At 49.0% G+C, this 20234-nt stretch overlaps 1 protein-coding gene and 1 long non-coding RNA gene across 3 annotated transcripts in view; one reads left to right on the top strand and one right to left on the bottom strand.

Moving 5' to 3' along the window:
* The window catches only part of prkcab (protein kinase C, alpha, b), a 489840-nt gene that overhangs the window by 206843 nt on the left and 262763 nt on the right, over nt 1–20234 (top strand). The gene's annotated exons all lie outside the window — the stretch shown is intronic.
* LOC140395678 (uncharacterized) overlaps nt 1–20234 on the bottom strand; it is a 73506-nt gene that overhangs the window by 31218 nt on the left and 22054 nt on the right. For both annotated transcript variants that reach the window (XR_011936271.1, XR_011936272.1), the window contains one exon: nt 18608–18811. This is a non-coding gene — a long non-coding RNA (uncharacterized lncRNA). The remainder of the gene's footprint in view (nt 1–18607; nt 18812–20234) is intronic.

Here is a 20234-nt window from a genome sequence, read left to right as displayed (position 1 = left end):
TATTCCGTATTTTCTATCCTTCGCTGTCTCTAAGATATGTTGGAGTAATGGGGCTGAGGGTAGGGGTTTACCGTCCGCGGAAACAAATCCTCTTTGTTTCCCACAGGGGTAGGAATTCCGTCAAACTATTGCAGACATACAAGCTGTCCAAGTAGATGTGTGCTGGGGTCGGGAACGGGTCGGGGTGGTCTACAATATAAGCGATTGCTGCCAGCTCTGCTGCCTGCGAGCCTAAGTGTCCTGGCAACTTTAATGAAATCTCATTTAGGGCGCGTCCCTGCGCGTCCTCTACGTAAATACCGCAACCGGTGAATCTCTTTCCATTTAACACTGTGGAGGAGCCATCCACATAAATCTTCAGGGGTGCGCCCGTGTCTGTGGGCTGGGGTCTCTGGGGTGTACTACCTGTTTTCCTGGGAGGTGTTTTAGGAATAAATGGGCCTGTGTTCTGTTTTGTGGTGATGATCTCACACTCATGAGGGGTGCCTGCATACTGCAAATTATCGGCAAGTAAGGTATGGGTCTTGGTTCGTTTTACTGTGATGTCCCGTCCCTGTAAAAGAAGGGTCCAATGGACTGCGCGGATTTGGCTGATTGTGCCATTCTTAAGTCGGCCGTCTAACAATAGCTGTGTCGGGGTGTGTTCTGTGAGGATGGTGATGGGGTTGAGTCCTGTAATGTAGGCGAAGTATTGTACTGCCCAAAAAACTGCAAGCAGGTGCCTTTCACAGGCAAAAAATCCTTGCTCCACGGGGTTTAACACGTATGAGGCATATGCTATGGGGCGTAATTGGTCGTGGCATTCCTGGAGGAGTACGGCCGAAAGGGTTCGGTCGGTGCTTGCAACTTCGATTGCGTATGGGGAAAGTGGATCTGGGACCTGTAGTGCGGGGGCTGTGCTGAGGGCTCTTTTTAAAGCATCCATGGCATCTATATGCTGTGGAAGCCATTCCCAAGGTGCCTGCTTCTTGAGAAGTTCGGATAGGGGCGCTGTTTTAGTGGCGAAACCGTCAATATGGTTTCGGCAGTAGCCAACCAGTCCTAAAAATGACCGGAGAGCTGAGACATTGTGGGGAAGGGGCAATTTGACGATCGAGTCAATTCTCTTTTGCTCGATCTCGCAAGGTTCACCATGAGTGATCACTGTTCCCAAGTAAATCACTTTCTCTTGCAAAATTTGGGCCTTCTTGGGGTTGACTTTACAACCAATTTCTTTTAGGAGTGCTAGGAGTTCGGCGAGAAGCGAAATGTGCTCTCCCTTTGTGTCTGTCTGTAGTAACAAGTCGTCTACGTACTGGACCAGACAATCGGGGCGGGAAAATTTTGCTAATCCATTTGCCAGCTGTTGGTGGAAAATGGAGGGGGAGTTGTGCAAGGCACGTCCACGTGTACTGTTGCCCTTGGAATGTAAAGGTGAATTTGTACTGGCACGCTTTAGCCAATGGAATGGACCGAAAGCCGTTATTAATGTCCAAAACCGGAATTTTTTTTGACTGGAGTCCCTGTTTGAGCATGGTCTCGGGACTCATGGCTACGGTGGGGGCTGCTGCTGGGGTTACTTTGTTCAGTTCCCGGTAATCAATGGTCGATCGCCATGATCCATCTGGTTTCCTGACGGGCCAAATTGGTGTGTTGTTTGTGGAGGCTACTGATCTGAGCACGCCTTGATCAAGCAAACTCTATATTACTTTGGAGATTTCTCCCTCTGCTTCCTGGGGAAATCCGTACTGCTTCTGGGGTTTAGGGTCGGGACCTGTAATGTCCACAAAGCCAGCCAATTTGCCACAGTCGTGCTTGTGCTGTGCAAATGCTGCTTTATGTTCCTGCAGGACTGCCCTAACTTGTTTGTCTGCACTAATGGCTCGAGGGTCGAACCAGAAGTCTCCTACTGAGCTAATCCTATTTACGTATTCTCCTACCGTGAGCATGGCGCGGGCTCGTGCTGGCTTTGCCATTTTCCAAACACACTTGTTAACTGGGTCAAAAGAAAGGTTATGGGAGCTCGTGAAATCGATCTCAAGGATATGTTCTGCTATCTGGGGCAGATCAACCAAAACTACGGGGTGCTTAGCTGTGATGTTCCCTATTTGTATTGCTACAGGGGCTGCGATGTGTCCCTGTTGTAAATGGCCTGTAAAACCGCTGAGTGTGATGGTGTCTGTTGTGGGCCACGTGTCTTGCTGAAACATCGTGGAGGAATTGAGTGTGGTGCTGGACCCTCCTGTGTCCCAAAGAAATTCTGCGGGGTGTCCCTGAACTTTGCCTGCCACTACCGGTCTACCGGACCTGTCCCAAAGGGTGTCGCAGACCCAAGTTGGGGAGCCCGAACACCGTCAGTCGGTGCCGTTCATGTTTGCATTCTTTGAACTGGCGCTAACGCTGTGGATCGACTTTGCCCTATTCCTGTTTAGGGTGCCTGTCTGTTGGTTTATCTGCTGCTTCTGGGGCGCGTTGCACTCTCGTGCAAAGTGACCTAGCTGTCCACAGTTGTAACATTCCTGAGCTTTGGACTGGGGTGGGCTGTTCCTGCCCTCATTTACCCATGCGGGATTCTGGTTCGCTTTAGCTGGGTTCATCTCTGCCTGCTCTTCATCGGGTGTTACAAAATGCGGTTTTGCCTGCAATTGATTGCTCCCAAGCGCGGGACAATCTCTTCAAAACCCATTTTTCATTGTGGGCCTCATCTGAGTGGACATAGTTTGCCCAAGCTTTTCGTCCTGCATCTGTGGCGTGGGAGACTACAATTCGGGTCCATTTGGCCATATTATCTGGGGACAAATGGGCGCAGGCTAACACTCCAAAAACTGCTGTGAAGTGTGTCCACAAGCGTCCAGCAAACGCTGTGGGGTGGTCTGTCTTCTTTTGCCTACACTTATTTGGGCCTTCTACGGGGTCTCCTCTGTTAAAGCCGATCGCATCAAGGATCGCTGTGTGCATCTCTTGGAGTGTGCCTCCTCCTACATTCTGTGGGTCAGGAAGGGCTGCCACGACTGAATGGTCGAGGTTCAAAGCTGTGAGCTTCACTTGCTCCTTTTCATCGAGGCCGTACATGGTTGCCTGCTGTTTGGCTTTCGCGAAAAATTGGTGGGGGTCTGAAGTGGGAAGGAACGGTGTAATTTTTCCACACGCGTCCCGTAATTGGGTCACGGTTAACGGGGTTGTATAAAGGAAATCTGCTTCTCCTTCTCCTGTGGCCCTGCGGTGTGTGGTTACAGGGTTCATGGGGGTGTTCGGTTGGGGGTTGGGGCGCTCTCCTTTTCTGGGGGTTTTCCTGCGTACATGTCCAACGTACGTATCTATGGGCAGTCTCGTTCAATTCCTGCCAATCGGGGCCGTTTTCCTGGTCTAATTGTGGTCCAAATGTGCTTTGAAACCCATTTTGAACGGAAAGCAGAGATTGCAATTCTGCAATTTGCTTCCGGTACTTTGCGTGGTCTACGGAGCTCTGCCTTTGTTCCGTCGTGGACGTGTGGAGCGCTCGTAGGGCTGCTTTCAAATCTTTGCACTGTTTCTGCAATTTCTCAACTTGCTGTTTTGTCTCTTGTCTTACCAAGACCGCACGTTGTGTGTCCTGGTAGGCCTTATCGTATTGCATTTGGAAACTACTCAAATGCGCGAGACGAGACTGGTGTGCCCCCTTGGCATCATCCACCTCTCTGTCCTTTGCTGCTAACTGCTCTTTTAAATCTCTATTCTCCTTCTCTACTTCACTCATGTCTACCTCACTACTTCAGTCTCTCTCCTCTATCTCTCTACGGAGCGTCCTAACGACCTCCTCTGTGCCTCGCAATTGTGCCAAACAGGACACTATTGCCATTGGCTTGCGAGCTTTCCCTAAGCTCTTCTTGTGGATCTCTGACAGGTTCTCCCACCAAGTATGTCCTATACTCCCGGGACCTGTTTCCTCATTATAGCAGAATTCACTGGGGCCATCCTTTCCCTTTGGGATATTTCCTGATCTCATCTTCCCAAACGGGACACTGTCCTACTCTACTGGTCGCTGCGACCTCTAATTCCTGGGGGTTCATAAGGCGTTCCATTGCTTTCATTGCCATTTTCTTGATCTAGGTTCTCTACTGAATTTGGAACAGGGGGTGATAAAGTGGTGATGTAAACACGGGTACAGCTTACGCTACTTTCCGGCCGACAAAACTCCCGACAGTTTTACGCAACAAAATCTCTCCGGTTTACCTTATATCCCTGTTAGTACGCATGCATTAACACACTTCTGAATCTCAGAGGCTTGATCAGTACTGTTCATACACTTGTGGTTTTTCTGTTTCCAATTGGATTCTCAATTCAAATTTGGGATCTCTCGGAGTGGTTAGGCCACTTCTAAGTCGAGTCCCGTCAGATGTCGCCAGTAAATGTTGCTCTCTTTGGTGTTGTCTCTTAACTTGGCTCTGTTTAATTACGTTTGCTCAAGAGTCGCCAGGTATCTTTCGATACCGCCACAAGGTTTAAAAACCGAATACTGATCAAAGACTAAATACACCAGTTAGTAAGTTCAAAAGCAATGCTCATTTATTTACACACAGTCAAATCTACTCATGCATAAAACTCTACAACCTAAACTATCACTATTACTAAAGCCTATACTTAGTTTTGGGTGCCCACTCAGTCAGAGGAACAATGGCCGTTGCTCGGTTCTGAGGCTGCTGGGTTGAGCTGTTTACAGGATAGCAACTAGGAGGGTCTATCTCGTAGCGTGCATTGACTTGGAACTTACTTGGTCTAGTGTAGCTGCTAGGCTGGTCTCTCTTCGCTGAGAGCCAAGGCCAAAGAAGAAAGATTCTCTCTTGGGGAATACTTTTTATACCCGAAAGGGCTTCTCGCGCTTTTGGGCGGGCCTTGAACTTGGCCTCAATTAATTGGACCTTTCCCAATCATTCTTATCGATCTTCCTCCAATAGAGGGATGGGTTCCCTGGTTGCTGGGCGTGTCCTCAGTGGCCGTTGGTTTGCTTTGTTTGAGTCTCCTCTGGCGCCGGGGTGTCTGCCTTAACATTGTTTATCTAAATGTTTCCCTTTTGTCCCCGGAGATGGCTCATTAGTATGTAGATGACTTAGCAGTACCGTTCCCGTCTGTGAGCCACTGCTGTAATCAACAGACAGACCTTGCACCTGCTTGCTTTTCAGTATTGTCCAATTTTCCCTGCATTTTTTGCAAGTGTCCATTTTGTAATCTGGACGTGGACATCCCAGATGGCTACAGGCCTTTGCCCCGATCTCTGCACTCGATCCTCTGACCTTTGCCCTGATCGCTGCACTGGATCCTCTGACCTTTGCCCTGATCTATGCACTGGATCCTCTGGCCTTTGCCCTGATCTCTGCAATGAATCCTCTGACCTTTGCACTGACCTCTGCACTGAATCATCTGACCTTTGCCCTGATCTCTGCGCTGGATCTTCTGACCTTTGCCCCGATCTCTGCACCGGATCCTCTGGTCTTTGCCCTGATCTCCGCACTGGATCCTCTGGCCTTTGCCCTGATCTCCGCACTGGATCCTCTGGCCTTTGCCCTGATCTCTGCAGTGGATCCTCTGGCCTTTGCCCTGATCTCTGCAGTGGATCCTCTGGCCTTTACCCTAATCTCCGCACTGGATCCTCTGGCCTTTGCCCTGATCTCTGCGCTGGATCCTCTGGCCTTTGCCCTGATCTCTGCACTGGATCCGCACACCTTTGCTCTGATCTCCACATTGGATCCTCTGGCCTTTGCCCTGATCTCTGCACTGGATCCTCAGGTCTGTGCTCCTGTTGAGCTACACTCCCTGCTCGGAGGGCCCGTGAAAGTTTGCCCTCTAATGTCCATTTCTCTTTTTTAAAGAGTGCTGTATTTTGTAAAGGTACACTCTATACAATCAAATTTACAGGTACTGGAGCTTTAATCAACTACTGCCTTTCATTGCCTTGTTTTTCTTTTGTTATTTGAGGAGGCCATGTTTCGAACATGTATTTTGCAGTTGGGTTGGATTACTAATAATGAGGGGTGGGGGGGGGGGGGTTAAATTTTCCGGTCCTGCATGTTGCGGGAATCGTCACAGGCGGGACAGTAAATTTGACAGATCATTTAAAGCTCCGTTGACCTTGTGGGAATTTCTGGTTGCACCTGGAAAATCCCACCCAGGGTCTGGGAAATTAGTTACCGCGGCAGCTGTGATGGGCAAATAGCATTGAAGCAGAATGTGGACTCCATTCGTTGCACAGCTGACCCACCGCCCTCTAAAACCCTGAGTCGTTCAAAACTCTGCCGCCACCATCTTGATTTGTATCCAACTCTCAGTCACCCGTCACCCCTGGGCTCGGTGACCAACATTGGCTCCGGGTTGAGCAACTCTTCAAGTTTTAAAACTGTATTCAAATTCCTTGGGAGCCTGACCCCTCGCAATATCTGGGTGGTCCCAAATCTTCTAGGCGATCTCTGCAATCCTCCAGTTCAAACCTCTTGCTCATTCTCAGTTTGAATAACTATTATTTGAATAACTTCTATTTTGTAATGTCCTGTAAGTTGAGCTGGGATGTTTTGATGTTTTTTTAAAAAAATGAGTACCCAATTATGTTTTCCAATTAAGGGGCAATTTAGCGTGGCCAATCCACCTACCCTGCGCATCTTTGGGCTGTGGGGGTGAGACCCACGCAGAAACGGGGAGAATGTCCTAACAGACAGTGACCCGGGGCCAGAGTCGAACCTGGATCCACAGCGCCGTAGGCAGGAGTGCTAACCACTGTGCCATCCGATGTTTTGCTACCTTAAAGGTGCTGTGTAAATACAAGTTGTTGTTGCACAAGGCCAGTCTCAGAGGAACACCAAATTCTCAGAGGGTTATAGGGCAGGAGGAGGTGACGCTGATCAGCAGGGGTATGAAGGAGTGAGAATGTAACATTTGAGACGTTGCGTCGATCAGTGAGGAGGTGTGCGAGTGAATCTTGATGTGGATTAGAATACAGTCAGGAGATATTGGATGAACTGGATTTGACATGTCTCCGTGAGGGAGTTGGAAGTCTGGTTCAACCCAAGACAGTTGCCAGGGAAGAGGTCTGAATTTGTTCCGAAGGCCCAGAATTGTCAGTGAGGGGGCAGCATGGTGGCGCAGTGGTTAGCACTGCTGCCTCACGGCGCCGATGTCCCAGGTTCGATCCCGGCTCTGAGTCACTGTCCGTGTGGAGTTTGCACATTCTCCCCGTGTTTGCGTGGGTTTCACCCTCACAACCCAAACATGTGCAGGCTAGGTGGATTGGCCACGCTAAATTGCCCCTTAATTGGAAAATAATGAATTGGGTACTCTAAATTTATTTTAAAACAGAATTGGCAGTGAGGACAAAAGCATTGTTTTTTCTGATGTTTAACTGGAAGAAATTGGATCTCCTGTATATTTATATTGAAATATTTATCTTTATTTCTTATATTGGCTGCTAAGGCTGTAAGAGCTGATTGAATAATGATATAAAAACTCATTAGTGAAGCTGTTTCCACACTTTGTAAAATTAATATCTTACTGAGGAAACATCAAATAAAATTTTAAAAACTGGAAGTAACAGCATCCATTGATTTATGTTTCCCAGTCTTGAATGAGATTACAACTTGATCTATGAAGCACTGCTCCCATAGTATGGAAGGGTTCAGCTTCTCTCACTGTACAGTAACCGTGCCAAGCGTCCTTCACATTCTACGTTTGAGTTTGGGCCGTTTCTCTCATATTTGCACGTTGATTTGTTGAGTGTGTTTGCATCATTGATAAAGAAACCTGGTCAAAGCAGAGCTGGAGCTTTGGAACTGCTGCCTCACAGCGCCAGGGACCCAGGGTGAGACTGTGAGGTGTTTGAACTTTCTTCCCGTGTCTGTGCAGGTTAGGTGGATTGGACATGCTAAATTGCCCCTTAGTGTCCGAAAGTGTAGGTGGGGTTATGGGGATAGGGAGGGGGGCCTGACCCTAGGTAGGGTGTTCTTTCAGAGGGTGGGTGCGGACTGGATGGGCCGAATGGCCTCCTGTACTGTATAGATTCTATAACTGCTAATCTTCACATTGAGATTGCAACGTATGAGAAAATCCTCAACCAAGTTGTTCTCTTGAAGGGATTCCTAAAATGCCCCCCCCCCCCCCCCACCTCCTCCATGTTGAGGCCAGGGAATATAACTGTTCATGACTCGTGCACCTAGGGTGCAACTAATTCATTGGCTTGCAGGTTCAGGGTGTGTCTTGATCATTGTCTGGGTCAGGGCATGGCTTACTCATTGACTCGTGAGTTCCAGGTATGCCTTAATCATTAGCTCGTGGCTTATGGGCATGCCTTGCTCATTGGCTTGCAGGTTTAGGATGGGCCTTGCTCATTGGCTTGCACGCTTAGGATGTGCCTTGTTCATTGGCTGGAAGGTTTAGGGTCTGCCTTACTCATTGGCTCATGGTTTTAGGATGTGCCTTGCTCATTGGCTCACTGGTTTAGGATGTGCCTTGCTCATTGGCTCACTGGTTTAGGATGTGCCTTGCTCATTGGCTCACGATTTTAGAGTGCGTTCTTCCAGAATGTTTTTGTGTCTTTGACTGTGGACAAATACAAAATGTTTGTTTAATGTCTCTTCCATTTCTGAATTCTCCACTATAATCTTCTCATCTTTGCCTCCATTGGGCCCATGTTTAACTTTGGAAATTACTTCCTTTTTACGTAACTGTAAAAGCTTTTGCAGCATATTTCTATGTATCTTGCTAATTTACTCTTATCATTTGGGGTATTCGCAAATCCTCCCAATCGCTTAGATTTACTGCTCTGAGTGTGGCATGTGGCGCAGTGGATAGCACTGTGACTGCGGCACAGGGGACCCGGGTTCGAATCCCGGCCCTGGGTCACTGGCCGTGTGGAGTTTGGACATTCTCCCCGTGTCTGCGTGGGTTTCACCGCCCTTTGTGAGGGCCACAAAGAATCCAGCACGAGTTGAAGGATAGAAAGAAATACTTTTATTTACAATTTCATAGAATTTACAGTGCAGAAGGAGGCCATTCGGCCCATCGAGTCTGCACCGGCTCTTGGAAAGAGCACCCTACCCAAGGTCCACACCTCCACCCTATCCCAGTAACCCAACCCGACACTAAGGGCAATTGATCATGGCCAATCCACCTAACCTGCACGTCTTTGGACTGTGGGAGGAAACCGGAGCCCCCGGAGGAAACCCACGCAGACACGGGGAGAACGTGCAGACTCCGCACAGACAGTGACCCAGCGCGGAATCGAACCTGGGACCCTGGAGCTGTGAAGCAATTGTGCTATCCACAATGCTACCGTGCTGCCCGTTAACAATTACATATATACACAAAAGCAGCAGTAACTCTCTTGCTGCTCACTCCTCTCTAGCTGTTTCCAAACTGGCCACCTTTATTTATGCACGGAGTCTGCTAATGATTTCTCCGCCCCCCTCATTGGGGAAGCTCATACTCCCTAAGGATTGTGGGATTGCCATTAGTTCCCAGCCAGTGGTAAGCAGGCAGGTTATAACATCCCCCCAAAGTCCATGGAATACACCGAAGACCCTGGCGAAGGAGGGCATCGGACTTGTTTTGCCGCCGGCCGGACACCATTTGCACGAGGTGCTGGATCAGGTGGCGTGTAACGAGACGGAGGACAGCGCTTCCATGATGAACGGCGTAACGGTTGTACATCCACGGCCCGTGGGCCCGAGGACTCCCCCTCTGAGGTGTCCTGTGTCTCCATCTCGGAGTCGGAGTCCACTGCCTCCGTCATCTCAGCATGTGCAATGACCTGCGCAGGCTTTGAGTGCAGCACCAGAGGAAGATTGTGAGGAATACTCTCCACTGTCTCTGGTCTCTGTGGCTGTAGAAATGAGCTCCGGGGGCGGGGAACCTTTGGAAGAAATGGTCTTCTGGACCGAACGTGGTCTACATGCTTGCGCTGGAGATGACCCTGGGCTTGCACCTGGTAAGATATAGGGCCCGTTTGGCAAAAGATAACGCCAGGGACCCACTGGGCACCACGAGCAAAATTTCGAATGAACACTGGGTCACCGGGCGCAAACTGCCGAATCGGCCGATGCCGAGAAAAACCCTGTCCCTGCCGTTCTTGTGTGCGGCGTACTTTTGCGCCAATGTCCGGGAAAACCATGCTAAGGCGGGTGCGAAGTCTCTGGCCCATTCGGAGTTCCGCGGGAGCTACCCCAGTCACCGCATGGGGGGTGGTCCTATATGAAAACAAAAATCAAGCCAGTCTCGCGTCCATAGACCCCGAAGACTGCTTCTTTAGGCCCCGTTTGAATGTCTGCACTGCGCGCTCCGCCAACCCATTGGAAGCCGGGTGGTATGGAGCGGTGCGGATATGGGGTATGCCGTTCGTCTTCATGAAACTCGCAAACACCTCACTTGTGAACGGAGTGCCGTTGTCCGTGATCAGCACCTCGGGGAGGCCATGCGTACTGAAAGACAAACGCATCTTCTCAATCGTTGCGCAGGATGTTGTGCCTACCATCTTATGCACCTCTAACCATTTAGACTGGGCATCGATTAATAGACGGAACGTTGATCCTTGAAAAGGGCCGGCGAAATCCGCATGCAAGCGCACCCAAGGGCGCCCTGGCCATTCCCAGTGATGTAGGGGCTTGGACGGCGGAAGTTTCTGATGCTCCTGGCAAATTCAGCAGTTTTGGGCCACCCTCTCAATGTCGGTGTCGAGGCCTGGCCACCAGGCAACGACCATGGCCAAGTCCTTCTCGATCCGCGCGTACTTCTTTTCCGCTGCAGTCAATGTGCGGGAGGCGAAAGCTATCGGTCGCTTGGCCCCGTTCTCCATCTTGTGGGACAGGACGGCCCCAATATCATACGGGGATGCATCATACGTGATGAGCAAAGGCTTTCCAGGATCATAGTGGGTTAGTAACCCAGACAATGACAATTGTTGTTTTACCCGCCGGAAAGCGATTTCTTGCGGCTGACCCCAAACCCAGATGTGATTCTTCTTTAACAGAAGGTGCAACAGGGCCAACGTAGTTGCCAGATTGGGGAGGAACTTCCCGTAATAGTTTACGAGGCCGAGAAAAGAACATAGAACATAGAACATAGAAAATACAGCACAGAACAGGCCCTTCGGCCCACGATGTTGTGCCGAACCTTTGTCCTAGATTAATCATAGATTATCATTGAATTTACAGTGCAGAAGGAGGTCATTCGGCCCCCTGAGTCTGCACCGGCTCTTGGAAAGAGCACCCCACCCAAACTCAACACCTCCACCCAACACCAAAGGCAATTTTGGACACTAAGGGCAATTTATCATGGCCAATCCACCTAACTTGCACATCTTTGGACTGTGGGAGGAAACCGGAGCACCAGGAGGAAACCCACGCAGACACGGGGAGGACGTGCAGACTCCGCACAGACAGTGACCCAAGCCGGAATCGAACCTGGGACCCTGGAGCTGTGAAGCAATTGCGCTATCCACAATGCTACCGTGCTGCCCTTAAGAACTAATAAATCTACACTATATCATTTTACCGTAATCCATGTACCTATCCAGTAGCTGCTTGAAGGTCCCTAATGTTTCCGACTCAACTACTTCCACAGGCAGTGCATTCCATGCCCCCACTACTCTCTGGGTAAAGAACCTACCTCTGATATCCCTCCTATATCTTCCACCTTTCACCTTAAATTTATGTCCCCTTGTAATGGTTTGTTCCACCCGGGGAAAAAGTCTCTGACTGTCTACTCTATCTATTCCCCTGATCATCTTATAAACCTCTATCAAGTCGCCCCTCATCCTTCTCCGTTCTAATGAGAAAAGGCCTAGCACCCTCAACCTTTCCTCGTAAGACCTACTCTCCATTCCAGGTAACATCCTGGTAAATCTTCTTTGCACCATTTCCAAAGCTTCCACATCCTTCCTAAAATGAGGTGACCAGAACTGTACACAGTACTCCAAATGTGGCCTTACCAAAGTTTTGTACAGAAGGCTAATTATAACAATATTAGGCGGGAACTGAAGAACATAGATTGGGGGCGGATGTTTGAGGGCAAATCAACATCTGACATGTGGGAGGCTTTCAAGTGTCAGTTGATAGGAATACAGGACAGGCATGTTCCTGTGAGGAAGAAAGATAAATACGGCAATTTTCGGGAACCTTGGATGACGAATGATATTGTAGGCCTCGTCAAAAAGAAAAAGGAGGCATTTGTCAGGGCTAAAAGGCTGGGAACAGACGAAGCCTGTGTGGCATATAAGGAAAGTAGGAAGGAACTTAAGCAGGGAGTCAGGAGGGCTAGAAGGGGTCATGAAAAGTCATTGGCAAATAGGGTTAAGGAAAATCCCAAGGCTTTTTACACTTACATAAAAAGCAAGAGGGTAGCCAGGGAAAGGGTTGGCCCACTGAAGGATAGGCAAGGGAATCTATGTGTGGAGCCAGAGGAAATGGGCGAGGTACTAAATGAATACTTTGCATCAGTATTCACCAAAGAGAAGGAATTGGTAGATGTTGAGTCTGGAGAAGGGGGTGTAGATAGCCTGGGTCACATTGTGATCCAAAAAGACGAGGTGTTGGGTGTCTTAAAAAATATTAAGGTAGATAAGTCCCCAGGGCCGGATGGGATCTACCCCAGAATACTGAAGGAGGCTGGAGAGGAAATTGCTGAGGCCTTGACAGAAATCTTTGGATCCTCGCTGTCTTCAGGGGATGTCCCGGAGGACTGGAGAATAGCCAATGTTGTTCCTCTGTTTAAGAAGGGTGGCAGGGATAATCCCGGGAACTACAGGCCGGTGAGCCTTACTTCAGTGGTAGGGAAATTACTGGAGAGAATTCTTCGAGACAGGATCTACTCCCATTTGGAAGCAAATGGACATATTAGTGAGAGGCAGCACGGTTTTGTGAAGGGGAGGTCGTGTCTCACTAACTTGATAGAGTTTTTCGAGGAGGTCACTAAGATGATTGATGCAGGTAGGGCAGTAGATGTTGTCTATATGGACTTCAGTAAGGCCTTTGACAAGGTCCCTCATGGTAGACTAGTACAAAAGGTGAAGTCACACGGGATCAGGGGTGAACTGGCAAGGTGGATACAGAACTGGCTAGGCCATAGAAGGCAGATGGTAGCAATGGAGGGATGCTTTTCTAATTGGAGGGCTGTGACCAGTGGTGTTCCACAGGGATCAGTGCTGGGACCTTTGCTCTTTGTAGTATATATAAATGATTTGGAGGAAAATGTAACTGGTCTGATTAGTAAGTTTGCAGACGACACAAAGGTTGGTGGAATTGCGGATAGCGATGAGGACTGTCTGAGGATACAGCAGGATTTAGATTGTCTGGAGACTTGGGCGGAGAGATGGCAGATGGAGTTTAACCTGGACAAATGTGAGGTAATGCATTTTGGAAGGGCTAATGCAGGTAGGGAATATACAGTGAATGGTAGAACCCTCAAGAGTATTGAAAGTCAAAGAGATCTAGGAGTACAGGTCCACAGATCACTGAAAGGGGCTACACAGGTGGAGAAGGTAGTCAAGAAGGCATACGGCATGCTTGCCTTCATTGGCCGGGGCATTGAGTATAAGAATTGGCAAGTCATGTTGCAGCTGTATAGAACCTTAGTTAGGCCACACTTGGAGTATAGTGTTCAATTCTGGTCGCCACACTACCAGAAGGATGTGGAGGCTTTAGAGAGGGTGCAGAAGAGATTTACCAGAATGTTGCCTGGTATGGAGGGCATAAGCTATGAGGAGCGATTGAATAAACTCGGTTTGTTCTCACTGGAACGAAGGAGGTTGAGGGGCGACCTGATAGAGGTATACAAAATTATGAGGGGCATAGACAGAGTGGATAGTCAGAGGCTTTTCCCCAGGGTAGAGGGGTCAATTACTAGGGGGCATAGGTTTAAGGTGAGAGGGGCAAAGTTTAGAGTAGATGTACGAGGCAAGTTTTTTACGCAGAGGGTAGTGGGTGCCTGGAACTCACTACCGGAGGAGGTAGTGGAGGCAGGGACGATAGGGACATTTAAGGGGCATCTTGACAAATATATGAATAGGATGGGAATAGAAGGATACGGACCCAGGAAGTGTAGAAGATTGTAGTTTAGTCGGGCAGTATGGTCGGCACGGGCTTGGAGGGCCGAAGGGCCTGTTCCTGTGCTGTACATTTCTTTGTTCTTTGTTTGTTGCATCATCACCTCACGGCTCTTAAATTCAATCCCTCTGTTAATGAACGCGAGCACACCATAGGCCTTCTTCACAGCTCTATCCACTTGAGTGGCAACTTTCAAAGATGTATGAACATAGACCCCAAGATCTCTCTGCTCCTCCACATTGCCAAGAACTCTACCGCTAACCCTGTATTCCGCATTCATATTTGTCCTTCCAAAATGGACAACCTCACACTTTTCAGGGTTAAACTCCATCTGCCACTTCTCAGCCCAGCTCTGCATCCTATCTATGTCTCTTTGCAGCCGACAACAGCCCTCCTTACTATCCACAACTCCACCAATCTTCGTATCGTCTGCAAAATTACTGACCCACCCTTCAACTCCCTCATCCAAGTCATTAATGAAAATCACAAACAGCAGAGGACCCAGAACTGATCCCTGCGGTACGCCACTGGTAACTGGGATCCAGGCTGAATATTTGCCATCCACCACCACTCTCTGACTTCTATCGGTTAGCCAGTTTGTTATCCAACTGGCCAAATTTCCCACTATCCCATGCCTCCTTACTTTCTGCATAAGCCTACCATGGGGAACCTTATCAAATGCCTTACTAAAATCCATGTACACTACATCCACTGCTTTACCTTCATCCACATGCTTGGTCACCTCCTCAAAGAATTCAATAAGATTTGTAAGGCAAGACCTACCCCTCACAAATCCGTGCTGACTATTCCTAATCAAGCAGTGTCTTTCCAGATGCTCAGAAATCCTATCCTTCAGTACCCTTTCCATTACTTTGCCTACCACCGAAGTAAGACTAACTGGCCTGTAATTCCCAGGGTTATCCCTAGTCCCTTTTTTGAACAGGGGCACGACATTCGCCACTCTCCAATCCCCTGGTACCACCCCTGTTGACAGTGAGGACGAAAAGATCATTGCCAACGACTCTGCAATTTCATCTCTTGCTTCCCATAGAATCCTTGGATATATCCCGTCAGGCCCGGGGGACTTGTCTATCCTCAAGTTTTTCAAAATGCCCAACACATCTTCCTTCCTAACAAGTATTTCCTCGAGCTTACCAGTCTGTTTCACACTGTCCTCTCCAACAATATCGCCCCTCTCATTTGTAAATACAGAAGAAAAGTACTCGTTCAAGACCTCTCCTATCTCTTCAGACTCAATACACAATCTCCCGCTACTGTCCTTGATCGGACCTACCCTCGCTCTAGTCATTCTCATATTTCTCACATATGTGTAAAAGGCCTTGGGGTTTTCCTTGATCCTACCCGCCAAAGATTGTTCATGCCCTCTCTTAGCTCTCCTAATCCCTTTCTTCAGTTCCCTCCTGGCTATCTTGATGCGAAGTGTCAGTCGGGGCAGGGGCCTGTTGAATTGTGCGCACCTTCTCTGCGACGGGGTGCAGACCTTCGCGGTCCACCCGATAACCGAGGTAGACTACTTCCTTTGCCTGAAAGACTCACTTTGTATGACATAAACGGACTCCAGACTCTGAAAAGTGCCTAAGGACAGCCTCCAAATTTTCCAAATGTTCCTGCTCTGGCGTCCTTGTAATCAACGTCCTTGTTGTCTAACTAGACAGCGACACGAAGTAAACCTCTCAAGATGCCCTCCATGACGCTTTGAAAAATAACGCAGGCAGAGGATACCCCAAAGGGCAACCGTGTATATTCATACAGGCCCCGGTGCGTATTAATAGTCACATATGGTCGGGAGGCAGGGTCCAGCTCCAACTGTAGGTAGGCGTGACTCATATCTAATTTCGTGAAAGAGAGTCCGCCTGCAAGCTTCGCGTAGGGATCCTCTATGCGAGACATTGGATATCAGTCGAGCCGGGAAGTCGTATTCACTGTAAGTTTATAGTCGCCGCACAAGCGAACTGTGGCATCTGGCTTCATTCCTGGCCCAGTCAGCGAAACGGACGGGCCTGATAATTCCCAAGGTCTCCAAATGAGTGAGCTCCCCTTCTACTTTCTCGAGCAAGGCGTAAGGCACTGGGTGCGCCCGGAAATAGCGCGGCGTGGCTCCTGGTTCGACTTGGATACGGGCTAAGGCCCCTTTTATTTTCCCCAAACTGGGCTGGAATACATCTGGGTATCGTCCTAGTACCTCCGTCAACCCTCCAGAACCTATGTGGAGGATGTGCTGCCACTGCAGCCGCAAATGGCGCAACCAGTGATGCGGCCATCACAACCAGTCCCGACCCACCAGGCTGGGCCCGTGGCCACGCACCACGAGAAGTGGGAAACGCCTCTCCTGCCGTCCAGAAACAACAGGGGTCATCGTAGTTCCTGCAATGTCCAATGGTTCCCCCGTATAGGTGGCCAACCTGGCCTGTGTGTCGGTTAATGTAAGGGTCCGTACACCCTGCTTGATGCGGTCGAATGTCCTCTGGGCAATCACGGAGACCGCTGCGCCAGTGTCCAACTCCATCTCAAGCGGGTGACCATTGACCCGTACTGTCACCTTAATGGGGGCCACATGGGGAGCTGCCACACAATGCAGCTGCAGGCAGTCGTCCTCCGTCTCCATGTCCTCGGGAGTAGTCGCCGCAGGTTCATCCAAATGGAAGGTACGGCCCCTGGGCTGGCCCCAGTTTCTGTCGGAACGACGGCGCCTCTGGCGCCCCCTAGATCAGCGTCCGCAACGGGGTCGGCGGCCACAAGTCCGACACTGACATGACTCCTCATCCATTGCTTCTGGAGAAGGCTCCCTTCGGAGAGGGGCGTCCGGCGGCCACTGGAGTCGATCCGGACACCGCCCCCCCACCCCCAAAGGTACCGCAGGGGTGCGGGGAGCCACTTTTGGACGGAAGGGGTTGCGCCCCAAGGCGTGCACCTCCATTCCCTGTACCTCCTGCACTCCCCGTTCTGCACTCTCTCGGGACAATACTATTTGAATGGCCTGTTCTCTGGGTGGCCGCATTGTTAATACCGCAAACCAGGCGGTCGCGTAACATTTCTGACAAGGTCTCACCATAGTCACAGTACTCCGTAATCCTGCGTAGCCTGGATAGAAACTCTGCAAGGGATTCTCCTGGGATCCTCTCAGCGGTATTAAACCGGTAACACTGGACTATCGTGGACGGGGTTGGGTAACACCCCCACAACCCAAAGATGTGCAGGGTAGGTGGATTGGCCACGTGACATTGCCCCTTAATTGGAAAAAAAATGATTGGGTACTTTAAATTTATTTTTAAAAAGATTTACTGCTCTTTTTGGCAACATAATAAAATTCTTCCTTCGATCTGACCATCTTTACTTTCTCTTGGAACAGTTTTCCTCTGGGGTTTTTAATTCTTTAGGGAATGTACATTTGTTGTAAGTTATGAACCAATGTTTTAATAGTTTTCTATTGGGTAGCTCCGCCTACCTCCAACTCCCAAGTTCTTCTCCAGCCAAGAGGAGATACCCCGGTCCCTGGCAGGGTGGTGGGGGGAGCAGTACAATTGTGAGAACTCCCGTTCACGGCTGCAGAGAACAGTGTATGGATGTTAGTTCAAATCCCACCATGGAGAATTTACCAGACTTCTCGAAAACTGAACTTAATTTTTAAAAAACTGTTGTCACTTTAAAAAAAGGTGACCATGCAGCTGTTGCTTCGTCAGAAAGGTGCACGTGTCCTTCGAGGAAGGTACCTTGCCGTTTTTGCCAGTCCCGGTTTATGTGACTACAGGCCTTTGGCATTGAGTCTGAGATAGCAAGTCATTCATCACCTCGAGTCAACTAGGGACGGACAATAAACCTGATCAGATAAATGTTAATGAAGCCCAGGTTCTGAAAGTTAATAATAATAATCTTTATTGGTGTCACAAGTAGGCTTACATTAACATTAGCAATGAGGTTACTGTGAAAATCCCCTGGTCGCCATACTCCGGCGCCTGTTCGGGTACACGGAGGGAGAATTCAGAATGTCCAGTTCACCTAACAAGCGCTTCTTTCGAGACTTGTGGGAGGAAACCGGAGCACCCGGAGGAAACAAACGCAGACACGGGGAGAATGTGCAGACTCCGCACAGACAGTGACCCAGCAGGGAATCGAACCTGGGACCCTGGTGCTGTGGAGCCACTATGCTACCGTGCCGTCCTTACTTATTTTAAATGTGCATGATACTGATGTTGGCTGAAGTAGGAAAGTGTTCCATTCCTGTTAGGAACATCCCTGCAGACAATTAAAGACTGAACTGTCTGGTAATCTGATGTACCGCTGGTTGATAGTCCTGTCCAACCCCAAATGAAAGCATTTTCTGCTCCATTAAGTGATCAGTGAAGCTTCTCTGTGTGGAAAGCTCTGACCCCAGAGACTCTTGAGCAACATTTTCTGGAGCAGCTCACCCCTACACTGGATAAACAAGATTTTCTTTGTGTACTTCAGTTTAAATAAAAAGGGGAACTACATCAATTTACTGCGAGGCCGCCGACTCACCTCTTGAAGTGACCCCAAATACAGTACAACATTTGACCCGTTACAATACTTGCCTTTCCGTAAGCCGATGGTCAGAAATTCTGGGGTCTGAGTACGCGCTGTGCTCCCCGTATTCGAACAATGCAGATCAGCAATCAACAAATCCAATATAGAGGAAGGAATGACCGTTCTAATGCTCCCTTTCCAAGGTTTTCCCGAAGTTCTGCGCCAGCCAATGAAGTCCTTCTGCAGTGATGTAATGTGGACAATGTGGAAGTCTGTAGCCAGAACAACAAGAGTACAAGAAAGAAGAAGTGAGAAAACACTCTGGTCTCCTGCTGTACTGTGTTTCTGACATTGTTTCCTAGTCACTCAAACACAGAGAGGATTCTAGAGGGAGTGCAGAGAGGGAAGCGAATCCTGGGGGTCAGCAATTTGAATGGTGAGGAATGACTTTTTAGTCTTGAAATGAGATGTGATCGGTGTACATATAAAGTAGAAAAGCGGGGTGAAATTGTAGCAGCTGGGCGTCACATTCAAATTGGTAAAGGCAACTTTCGGATTGATACCAGGCATCTGTTTCTCGTGCAGATAGCAGTCAACACTTGGAGCAGATTCATGGATAGAATAGTGGGATCAGTTGGAACGGGCTCATTAGGATGGCGGATATGGATTTCCTCTTCATAAAATATCTTGCATCTGTTTAGAAGTCAGGTGACAACAACCTTGGCCTTGTCTCTTACTGGGGGAATTACATCTTCTATCAGGTTGTTACGGGTGACCAGCACCAACAGATACTTTCCACAGTCAAATGGACTGGCAAACAAAGTGAAGTGAGGTATGACTGAGTGACTACCATCCCTGGGACTGCAGCCTTTGTGTCACTCAGCATCGTATGGGGAAACTGGTCGGGGAGTGTTTCCTGATCGTGACCGTTTTGTGTGACATATTAGAACTTATTGAGTCTTTAGCTGAACATGGCAACAAATTTACAACGCATCATCTGTTAAAACCCCCTTGGGATAAAACAGCAGATGGGAGCTGACAGTGCAGTAACTAATAAACCTCTTATTCTTCACACAATCTTGATGAAATGAATAAGCAGGCCAGGCGGTTAATGCCCAGAGGTGGGAGCGCCCAATGAGAGAGAGTTGGCACCAGCAGAGTGGTGTAGGACACAAGCCACGGTGTGCCATTTGCGTTTGAGATATGAATAGGAACCAGATAGATTTTTAACACAAATGTTTAAAAGGAAAATTCTTAATAATTTTCTCCCCTCTCAAGCCAACACTGGCTCCCATCGTCTGTGAATTTGCCTCCTCCTCCGAGAGAGAATTTATGAGTTGTGAGGGAATTTGTATTCCCGGGTTGTATCGGTGGGTTTTCCGGATGGAGGTCAAGGACTACAATCCCTGCATACTTGGGGGTTCTAGTGCAAGAACTAAGAGTGTCAGGGAGACAGGCTGTGGATTCAATTCCAGTATCCTTTTGATAGCAGCAGGGATTGGGCAATGTGGTTGGGTGGTGGAGAGGCACAAAACAATGCTGGTGGGAGCAACGTGCGGGGGCGAACGAGACCTGGCAGCTTCGTGAAGCTGGGGCTGAGAGAAGCCAGCGGGGCAGCAGATGAACATGAGGGTTCGCTTCATGTGGAAGCTGAAGTGCTGCCATGAGTTCCTTGCTGCTGAAGGGGCTGGGGCT

This window comes from Scyliorhinus torazame, chromosome 18 (genome assembly GCF_047496885.1).
Source record: "Scyliorhinus torazame isolate Kashiwa2021f chromosome 18, sScyTor2.1, whole genome shotgun sequence".
NCBI lineage: Eukaryota > Metazoa > Chordata > Chondrichthyes > Carcharhiniformes > Scyliorhinidae > Scyliorhinus > Scyliorhinus torazame.
Note: the sequence above shows the minus strand (reverse complement) of the source record. Positions and strands in the feature narration are given on the sequence as shown.